Genomic DNA, 10,319 nt, shown 5'->3' on the forward strand with positions numbered 1-10,319 from the left:
TGAAAAATAATGATGAATTGTTTATCTGAATACTGAATAGCAAACAGAAAGCAGGTGCGCGGCTAGGTCCCTAAATATTATAACGAATCTCGAAACTTAAGGTATGCAGAGGCTCTTTGCTTCAAAACACCTAACGTTTTATTGTATCACCAGGAGATACATTGTACACAATGTCTAGAGATCAGCATTAAGTCCGAGGTTTACCCGAACTATCGTAAGATAGGTGAAAGTTGACAATACATGGCGTATTTGTGTAATGGCTGGGAGTGAAGACACATGGAACGTTTTAAGTGCTTCAGGCTTGTTACCTTTCATAAATAAATTACAACACTGGAACAATATATGTTTTATTTCATTTTGTCAGGCAGTGTGGGACGGCCTTACGGAGAAACTGATCCTTGAAAACGAATTATACCAGCTCAATATAGACATAAAGTCGTTTTTTCGAGACAGCAGAGCCAAGTATTTGGTACCATGATTAAACCAACAAAGTATACGTATTCCAGTAATGTTTATTATGAACTTTAAAACCCATAGATTAAATTTGAAGGATAACAAATAAATTTTAAAACACTCGAAATAACTTTTGACTAAACGAGGTAGTCTAGTTACACCGACTCGAAGTAAAGAGGCTAAGTGTAGATGTTATATTGCCAATACACAAATAAAATTTAATAAGGAGTGCTGATTTTTACGTGTACGGTATATAGCTAACCTTCAGTCGTAGATTATTTACATATTTACGCACGCTAGCTTTATACAAACATATGACTTACTGAGCACAAAGTAAGCTCTGATCAAAAGAAGATTAGGAAATTACATTATAATGAGATTTTTCAAACGTTAAAACCGTCGTTGTGCCAAGTCTGCAGATTTCGAGATGTAGAGACAAGTACATGTATACAGGTACCAGACAGGTAATACTGTACAGGTATAATACATTAACCATATCATGATCAAGTTTACCTGGAGGCCCATCGGCAATTTCATGGACATATGTTTCTTACGATTCAATACTTATAAATATCATTATTTATGCATTCATTCATTCTATGATCAATTTGAGGACTTGGTGCACTAACAGTTAGGGTCACATGAGGACGGGTGCCTAGGAGACACAAACGGTCAGGGTCATATGTAAATAACTAGGGTCACATGAGGACGGGTGGGCTTCTAGAAGGGAAAGCAATAACCAGTTGGGCTACATGAGGACGGGATACTGGTAGCAGTAACCAGGTTACATAAGGACGGACTCGTAGGAGACACAAACAACCAGGGTCATATGAATACATAGGGTTACATGAGAACGGATGGGGGTGTGGAAGAGCATCCAGTAACCAGGGTTACATGAGGATAGATGGGGTCAGGAAATGGAACCAGTAACCAGGGCTGTATGGGGACAGATGGGGATCTGGAAGGGAACCAATAACCAGGGTTACATGGGGACGGACGGGGGGTCTTGAAAGACAAATAGTAACCATGGTTACATGAGGATGGAAGGTGGTCTTGAAGGGTAACCAGTAACCAGGGTTACATGATGCAGACGGGGGTCTTGAAGGGGGATCAATAATTATAACCAACGTAATATGAGGACGAACACAGTGGTCTTGAAGGGGGGCCGATAATCATAACCAGCGTTATATGAGGCAGGGCGTCTGGGTGAGCGACCGACATAGTAAGGGGTCATGCTCACTACCAATGTTTCATTGGGGAAAGGATGCAGACGAAGGCGAAGTAATATATAGAAGGTGTTGGTAAAGTTAACTCTTCCTTGTGTTCAATACTACATCTATAAATGATGTATTCAGACAAATATCCACATGGTAGATATAACATCTTATACATATTACGATTGTTAGATTTATTCGTAAGTACGTAACAACCTTAGCTTATACATGAAATTTGAGCCTACTAAAGCTGCATTTTTACGGAATCCTAGCCGGTACATAGGTTTCTCCAATATAGAGTAAAGATCATAGAATAGGTTACCTGATGGTATTCGGTAAGGTGTACCTGACGTCTGATAAGTAGTTGGATCGAAAACAAATGCAAAATATGTTAAATACTAGATCAATAGTATAATAGTATCTATGAAGATTTGCATAAGCACACAGTGGCATAGAAAGATGAAACATAATGGGGGGGGGGGAGGGGGACAAGGTCCTCAATATTTTGTAATTCCACGCCCCGCACCCACAGGAGATACTTTATATATCATTTCATATATCATGACATACAATCCTTGTACACATCTATAGACAGTTGCGTTGCTAATAGGAAATTAATGAATACACAAATTAGCGTGCGAGCGCCGAAGTCTCTCGATTTTTCAATGTTTGGTGGTCTGTGGGTATCAATTCTGTACTTACATTTCATGAACGTACTTCACTCATGGTCAGGACACCAAATATCTAACTTTCTGAGTAGATTTTCCTCTCTGTAATTCCCTTGCGTTAGTTATTATTTTTTGATAAATCCAATTGTACAAATACGTGACTCTGTATATATCTCTAACCAGGAAGCTAAAGGAATTTGGCATATTATCTATATATTGATAATTAAATATGTTTATTTGTATAGTTATTACCTACATGTACATGTTAAGTCGTTGGACAGACGGTGACTATTTTTAGATTTTTTATGACAGTATATGAATGTAGAACAAGTCGTTTAAACATGTGGTGTCTGCCAAAAATACACAAAGGTGTTAATTGACAAATGACGTCTCGCATGAAATGTTTTAGAAAATTCTAACTTTGATCGTGTTGGGGAATAGGTAATTTAGTACGTGTCGTACCTGGTATATATAAGACGTGGGTATAATTAAGTTGTTTGTTTCCTTTCTAAGAAAAGTGTCCTGCTGTTTCTTTTAAGGTTTTGATCTTGTATCACATATATGTATATATTTATGTACATGAAAATAAGATATTTTCATCAATAATTAACGATTGATTTATACCGAAGGCATAATTAACTAGACAAGTTAGATTGTTGTCCATGAATAGTGTATAATTAACTTTTTATCCACAATTAATTGGTATGTAATTTGCCCAAGTGATAACGACATAATCTTATTATAATGACCACGTACTGGGATGCACATTGTTGGAACATACTTTTGATTTTCCATATATGCAACATGTGTTCATACACGTATATTTTAACCGATCCGTTGTGATTGTAAATCATATTAACTTCTTAATAATATCCAAATGCATTTAATATTGATCATACTTTTTTACATATCGAAAATGTTCGATATAATGTAGGTCAATTACCATATCAATTTCAAAACGTGATTTGTAGAAAATCGATAAGTTATTAAATAACTACAAATGTATCATATCACCATGCAGGGTATAAAAAATAGTGATTTCCAGCGTTTTCATTTGCATTTAACGCTACATGCATGTATATATATATATATATATATCGGGTGTGCCTAACGAACACTTTATAGAAAATATATACATGTACCTGATCCCGGTCAAATTTGTTATCTTAATTAACAAATGTATCTATACATGTATATATATAAACAATACTTTGAGACACGTGAAATGTTTCTATCCAACTTTGCCGTTCTATTTTCATTCATTTATATACTAAAGTTAAATATCATCGATAATTATATGTAAGTTAAGCCGACTTACCTTAGTAAAACTGTTCAGTCGTTAGTTACACTCCTGGTGGAGAATTTTCTTTTCACAAGTATATACTACCAGCACTTTCACCACTGTCGAATAATTTAAATCAAAGTAGAATATATTAGAGGGTGTTTGGTCTATAATGTAACCTGCTCCACCGGCCGGAGGGTGCACCATAAACATGTGGAATTTGCTGTAAAACTCCGCTGTTGTCAAACACTACATAAAGTTTTGCTTGTCGTTACATACCTGTAAGATTTCTACCTGTTTTAACGCAATTAACAGGCACAATTTACCAATACTCATATAATTGTGTGTATAGGTATATGACAGCCGAGCGCCAGGTAGAGAATAGACGTAAGGTTTACCTGTACCAAGGTATATACACCTCATTGTAATACAGGTATGGATCAATGGGTCGAGTGTTTACCTGTATACAGGTGTTAACCGTGCTATTTTAGGAAGCACGGACAGCTTTAAATTCATATCATTACAAAACAAAATTAAATGAGAACATTTCATTCTAACTTGTTTTTGAAAATTTATCAAATTTGTGTGTCGTGTATCATTATTTGCACCTGTATCCAAGCTGTAAATATACGGTATATCTTATACAAATACCTAGTTTGTAATTACATATATACAAATGTACACACAGGTGCGTGCTAGCTAAACTTGTTTTGAAATTACTTCATGGCAACTTTGAACATTTTATTTATAACATTGGACAGAATTTCTCGTATATGGAAAACGGAAACCTGTTTGATTTCGGAAGTTTTTAATGTCGAAACATTTATGTTATTAATGTACGTGTGTATATGTGTTGTTCGACTAGAACTTCTTAATTTTCCATAAATAAAACACGAACAGTCGCGACAAAATCTCCATTTTATTATAGTCTCAAAAATCTTAACTTTTATGTGATAGACATATTCTTACAAAATGATCTAATAAGGAATACATGTATTGCAATTCAATGATAAAATAATGAGACGCCATGTAACCGATGAAGGCGATGTCACACTGTGACTCGCCAGAATTCAAAGAGATTTTTCACCCTCGCACAATACAAGTGTTCACTATATACATGTAAGACACACACATTTTTTGTATACGTCATTATAGTATATACCAGGTTGAAATCAACGACAAATATCGGAAATAACTATGACAGACTAACAGTTATTGCTTATTGATCATTGTCTTACTTACACACTACATTTTGTAGTTTGCCATAGAAATTAACATTTTGTTAACATGGAATTATTTACAGCCCTACATGGAGCTGAAACAGAAAGTGTAGATATATACTTCATTAAACATAATTTGCGAGTATAGATACAAGTGTTGATAACAAACATTATGCGTGTGTAATAAAAGATGTATATGACTAAGGTTTAAAGTGGATTTACGACCGTATGAATAGGATATTAATTAATTTAAATTATTAATTTAAGGCTTACATACGTGTATATAGGTAACACAAAGACAATACATGTTTTAATAGCACATTTCCTATAAGAACACTTGTTGCTATAATTATATATGCGATTACTCATTTTCATTACATAAGGTAACAAGCACAGTTAGACATATGGTTGTAAAACACATCTCATACTGTCAGTCGTAGAGATTAATGCTACATGAGATATCACTGAGCGAACATTTTGACATTTTTTCCTTCGAAAATCATTTCTTTTAAATAACTAAGAGTCCTAAAGACCCGATACCGGCATGGGCCGGTGATGAAGGGCTACCATTTTTTTCTCAAATAAATGATATTGACTTTCATTCAAGGTCACAGGGGTCAAATAGGCTAAAATCTTTAAGATTTGATGATTTAAGTTTCGAAAAGCATTCAAATGGACAGACAAACAAGTATATCGCCTTATAAACGTTAGTTACAACGCGAAATATTTGCACTGTAAAAGTCTTACTTTTTAGGCCTTGTGTGCTGCAGAAATCACGTTACAATTTGTATCGACATTGTGAAAATGTAAAATCAAATTGTAGACCACAACTTGGCCTCATGGTCTGACTGTGTGTACTTATTTCACCGCACTGTAATAAAGTAATAATATAATAGATAACCATTTTCAGCTCTTAGTTATCTGTGTAAAATCAAAACCCATGCATTCTAAGTATTATAAATATCCAAATGTAGGTGACATCTGGCGGTGAATAACATGATATAAGCTCTTATATATAAACGTATCGGGTACATCATCTATAGTCGAATCCAAATTAAAGCCAAACTGATTTTGTTTAGTTTATTTATTCTTGTTTAACGTTCAATGTATGTTTAAAGATGTGCCAACTTAATTAAGATTTTTCAAGAAGGAAAGGTGGAGAGCCAGAACCCAAAGAGAAGGAATGGGGGCGTTACATGAAGTAGCAACATTCTAGACTCCTTGGTCATTTCTTCAATGTGTATAGCTGCGATGGTTTGATTTATGGACACAGAAGACTACATATTAATGTAAAAAGATATCAATTTATACCCACAACATGTTGCCAATTATTGGTCGCCCTGATGACACTTTCACTTCTCTCGCTTTTATGAATCATATGAAACACACCGAAGTTTTGTGATTACGTAATGGCGGAACAGAATATAGATCATTTGCTCATATACATACAAATGTTTTGTCAAACCATCAAGTTTATAAACGGGGGGTCAATCCCTGCATGTTTAATTGACGATTACCATAACTGTAGTGTACACTATCATATCTCAAGGACACTTTACAAAGTGTCGTACACTGGAAATCATAGTTAGTTATCAAAATTATTCTAATACTACGACACTGAGATCATAATCTAATTATCTGGATGCCATTTTTGAAACGTGACAAAATCAACACAATAATACAAATTCTCATAGACGCGTTACAAAGATAAATACGGATGTAGAAAGTAAGACTTACAAGTGTTATTTGTACTAAAACAATTTTAGAATTTTTGTGAGAAGTTTCTATTTGTCTATTTGTCATTATCTTACCTGTATATAATTATTTTTTTCGATTCATATCCAAAGTTCCAACTCCACTGACATTACCATTACATAAACTGCTAGTATCTATCAAAATATATACATGTACATGTTAACACAACACAGTATTATTGTTACCATCATACATACATAAACATACGCTCTACATGGCGTATTGTTAACACCTGTATGCATCGTACGCAGACATAAATATATATATATATATATATATATAAATATCAAAGAAACATAATTTAACAAAGCATGACAATTTATTGACTAGTGCCCTATCCGGGCCTCGAACTCACGATCTACGACACCCAATCGCCTAGACAAACATAGTTGCGCCTTCTACCACTGCGCTCACCCCCCAAAAAAGACGTTTTTATGACGAAGTGATAGTCGGTTCGACATACTGACATGATTACTGTGGAAATTGTCAAATTAAATCTTTGGATCAACAACACAGCATGACAATTTATATATATAAGGTGACATAATATATATATATAAGGTGACCTAAATATAAACCGTAGATCATGTTCAGACAAGGACAGGACTGATTAATTAAGTACCTTTAGAAAACGGTTTCTTTCATTTAAGCAATTATCAGTAGTCTCTCTGGGTGGATTAATCACTTGCTTACAATCACATTATCAACGTATATTATTGATTATTACTGGTATATAAAATAAGACGTTTGTTATAATACAAATGTGAAGGGGTCATTCTAAAAATAAAACGTTTCTTAGTTTCTACAGCTCTTGCACAGTATGGACATTTGTATATGTGGTCCAGCTTGTTTGTGTTCTCAGTTTTAACACATACATAGAGTAAATTTAAAGCAGGAAGAGTTCGCTCCCTTGACTAGCAAATCAATCACTAAAGACTACGAGTACGACTTATTCCCCCTGTTACGTTTCGTAGGGTCCCACGGAATTCCTTCAGTACTTTCTGAGAAGTAGAGGTAATAAGAATTGTTAACGGATGGAAGGACGGACAGACCACAGACGAAAGGCGATTTGAAATAGCCCACCGTCTGATGATGGTGGACGAAAACACTATATCACTGGAAAGATGTGGCTAATGTATTTCACTTCAATAAAACTGTGCCAAATACAGTTCTCTCGATATTTCATATTTTCTTTTTCACACTTCATATAAAATCAAGTTGTTTTTTCAATTATAATTATTTAATTTGTAGATTTATGTGTACGAAGTCAGATTTTTGTTTGACATGACTGAAATTATTTCACTATGTCAAGTATTCTCAGTATCATTTTGTGTTTTGTTGTACATCAAGTCCTATTCATACTTCTTCCTCAGTAACTTCATTTTATTTTGAAACATACTTAATTTCAAAAGTATCGTACAATGACCCAATATCGATCGGCACGTTCTATTTCGCAAAATTTCTTACTTACAACTGCATGAGGAAATCATTTTATCGTGTTACTGTAAATTCCCTAAACTATTCATGACTATATAAACGTACTTTGTACAGTTTGTTTTAGTTTACTAGATAATTAATAAACGTCCTATTAACAGCCAGGATCATTTAAGGACGTCCTCCCATGTGTGCAGTGTGTTTCGGTGTGTGGATTTCGGTTTGTTTAAGGAGGCTGTGGTATATAAGTGTTGTGTCTCCTTGTTATTACAATGTAATAGTACTGTGAAGTATGCCTTTTTGTTAGTCTGGTTTTGCAAGACGATGTTTGAGCAAGGTTTATATATGATAGGTTGATGCTATGGTAATACAGACCGGCCAGGTCGAAACCATTTTACTTTCGCGATTTCAAAACTACTTTTAAAAATGGCGACATAAAACATGTTGATCAATGTACTATCCTGTCGAGTTTAGGCAAAATTGTAAAAAAAAAATCAGGTTTTGATTTTGAATTAGTTTTATGAATATTTTTGTTTCTTTGATAGTTACATATAGATTCTACATTGAAACTCGTTTTTGTAATTTAAGATATCATGGAATAAGAAGGAAATTTGTTTCAGTCATGTGTGCTGAGTAGTCACCGGACAGAAGTGTGACACCGGCAGTATGAGGACAATATATATATTAAGAAGCATTCGAGAAAAGGCTTCTGACCTGGCTGTTAATAGGATGTTAATTATATGTGCACAAACAAACAAAAGACAAGATTTCTTAATCATATAACGCTAAACCTGCCTATATTATTAGGCTTTTTAATTTTTTTGCCTCATATGTTATAATAATATATTAATATATTAGAGTATGATGTTGCTTGACCCTGTAGGTAGGGCGTTAGAATTGTACCTGCTGCCCCTTTTACATGATCGTAAAAGGCGACTAAATTTAGGATCTTATTTTTTCTCTTCTTTCTAACTTACTTTATCTTTCCTAATGCCTCTCTTGGCACCGCCTCATTTTTGGCCTTGAGTTGAGCGTTTGCCCCTGCGAGGAAGGCTCTGGGTTCTGTCCCCTGGCCGAGACACACCAAAGTCTATTAAAGTGGTAGTTTCTGCCCCTGCTTAGCGCTCAGCATACAGGGATGACTGGTTCGCCCGTTGTCAGTATAATGTTACCGGGTGGGGTGCGTTGCTTGGTGTCTTCGGTCGCATGCTTCAGTGATATAGCACTATAAAAAGGGCAACAGTTCCACTATACAAGAAGACACAACACGAATATACCGCAGTCTCCCAAAACAAGCACCTTGCACAACCTACACGCAACATACCACATACATGGGAGGCCTTCCTTACTTTGTTTGTTTGTTTGATTAATTAACGTCCTATCAACAGCTATGGTGATGTAAGGACGGCCTCCCATGTATGCGTTGTGTTGCGTGTATGTTGTACGAGGTGCGTGTTTGGGGTGACTGCGGTATATTCGTGTTGTGTCTTCTTGTATAGTGAAACTGTTGCCCTCTTTATAGTGCTATATCACTGAAGCATGCTGCCGAAGACACAAAGTAACACACCCCACCCGGTCACTTTGCCGTCCTTGCATGACCATAGCTGTTCATAGGACGTTAATCGATCAAACAAACAAATTGTTGTTCGTTTTTGAACGTTTACAATTACGATCATGTCTCTGACTAGGTGCGGTGAGAATACTGGTGTTGCGTATCCACAACTCAACGAATAAGAGTTTTGTAAAGGAACAGTAGGCTCATTTATGAGAAGGATCTAAACATTAAACCGATGATTTTGTTGGCCTCTGAGCTTGACGAGTTGGCATAAATTGAAAATTGCAGGGTTTGGTCAATGTTCACTCCTAAGTCCTTTTCCGACTCCACTTTTTGTACTGGTGTTGCGATGCCATCTTGACTAATAGTATAAATATGGTTTCCCTGAGGTCTGCCAATCTCCAGGTATTTACATTTGGATGTTTTTAGTTGCATGATCCAGGTCTGTGTCCATCTACACATTTGATCTATGTTGTGCTGCAGGTTATGTCTATAATCCATGGAGTTGATTTTGGAGTATAACTTCTTTGTTATCAGCGAAAAGCTCAATTGTAGTTTAGCATGTCAGGCATGGCATTGTCATAAATCAAAAAGAGGACTGGCCCTAGCACGGTCCCCTGTGGTACTCCACCTTTAACTGGAAGGGGTTCTGAAGTTGTTCCATTAACAGATACTTGTCGAGAAAAGCTTTAATCCATCTTTACACTTTACCGTTTATACCGTACTGTTTTGTTTTGA

At 35.5% G+C, this 10,319-nt stretch overlaps 1 protein-coding gene across 1 annotated transcript in view; it reads right to left on the reverse strand.

Annotated features, from left to right (window-relative positions):
* LOC138317555 (E3 ubiquitin-protein ligase TRIM56-like) overlaps positions 1-4,007 on the reverse strand; it is a 29,410-nt gene extending 25,403 nt beyond the window's left edge. The window contains exon 1 of the mRNA XM_069259307.1: positions 3,654-4,007. The gene's annotated coding sequence lies outside the window, so the exon portion shown is untranslated. The remainder of the gene's footprint in view (positions 1-3,653) is intronic.
* Positions 4,008-10,319: the final 6,312 nt, after the last annotated feature.

Source organism: Argopecten irradians, chromosome 3, assembly GCF_041381155.1.
Source record: "Argopecten irradians isolate NY chromosome 3, Ai_NY, whole genome shotgun sequence".
Taxonomy (NCBI): domain Eukaryota; kingdom Metazoa; phylum Mollusca; class Bivalvia; order Pectinida; family Pectinidae; genus Argopecten; species Argopecten irradians.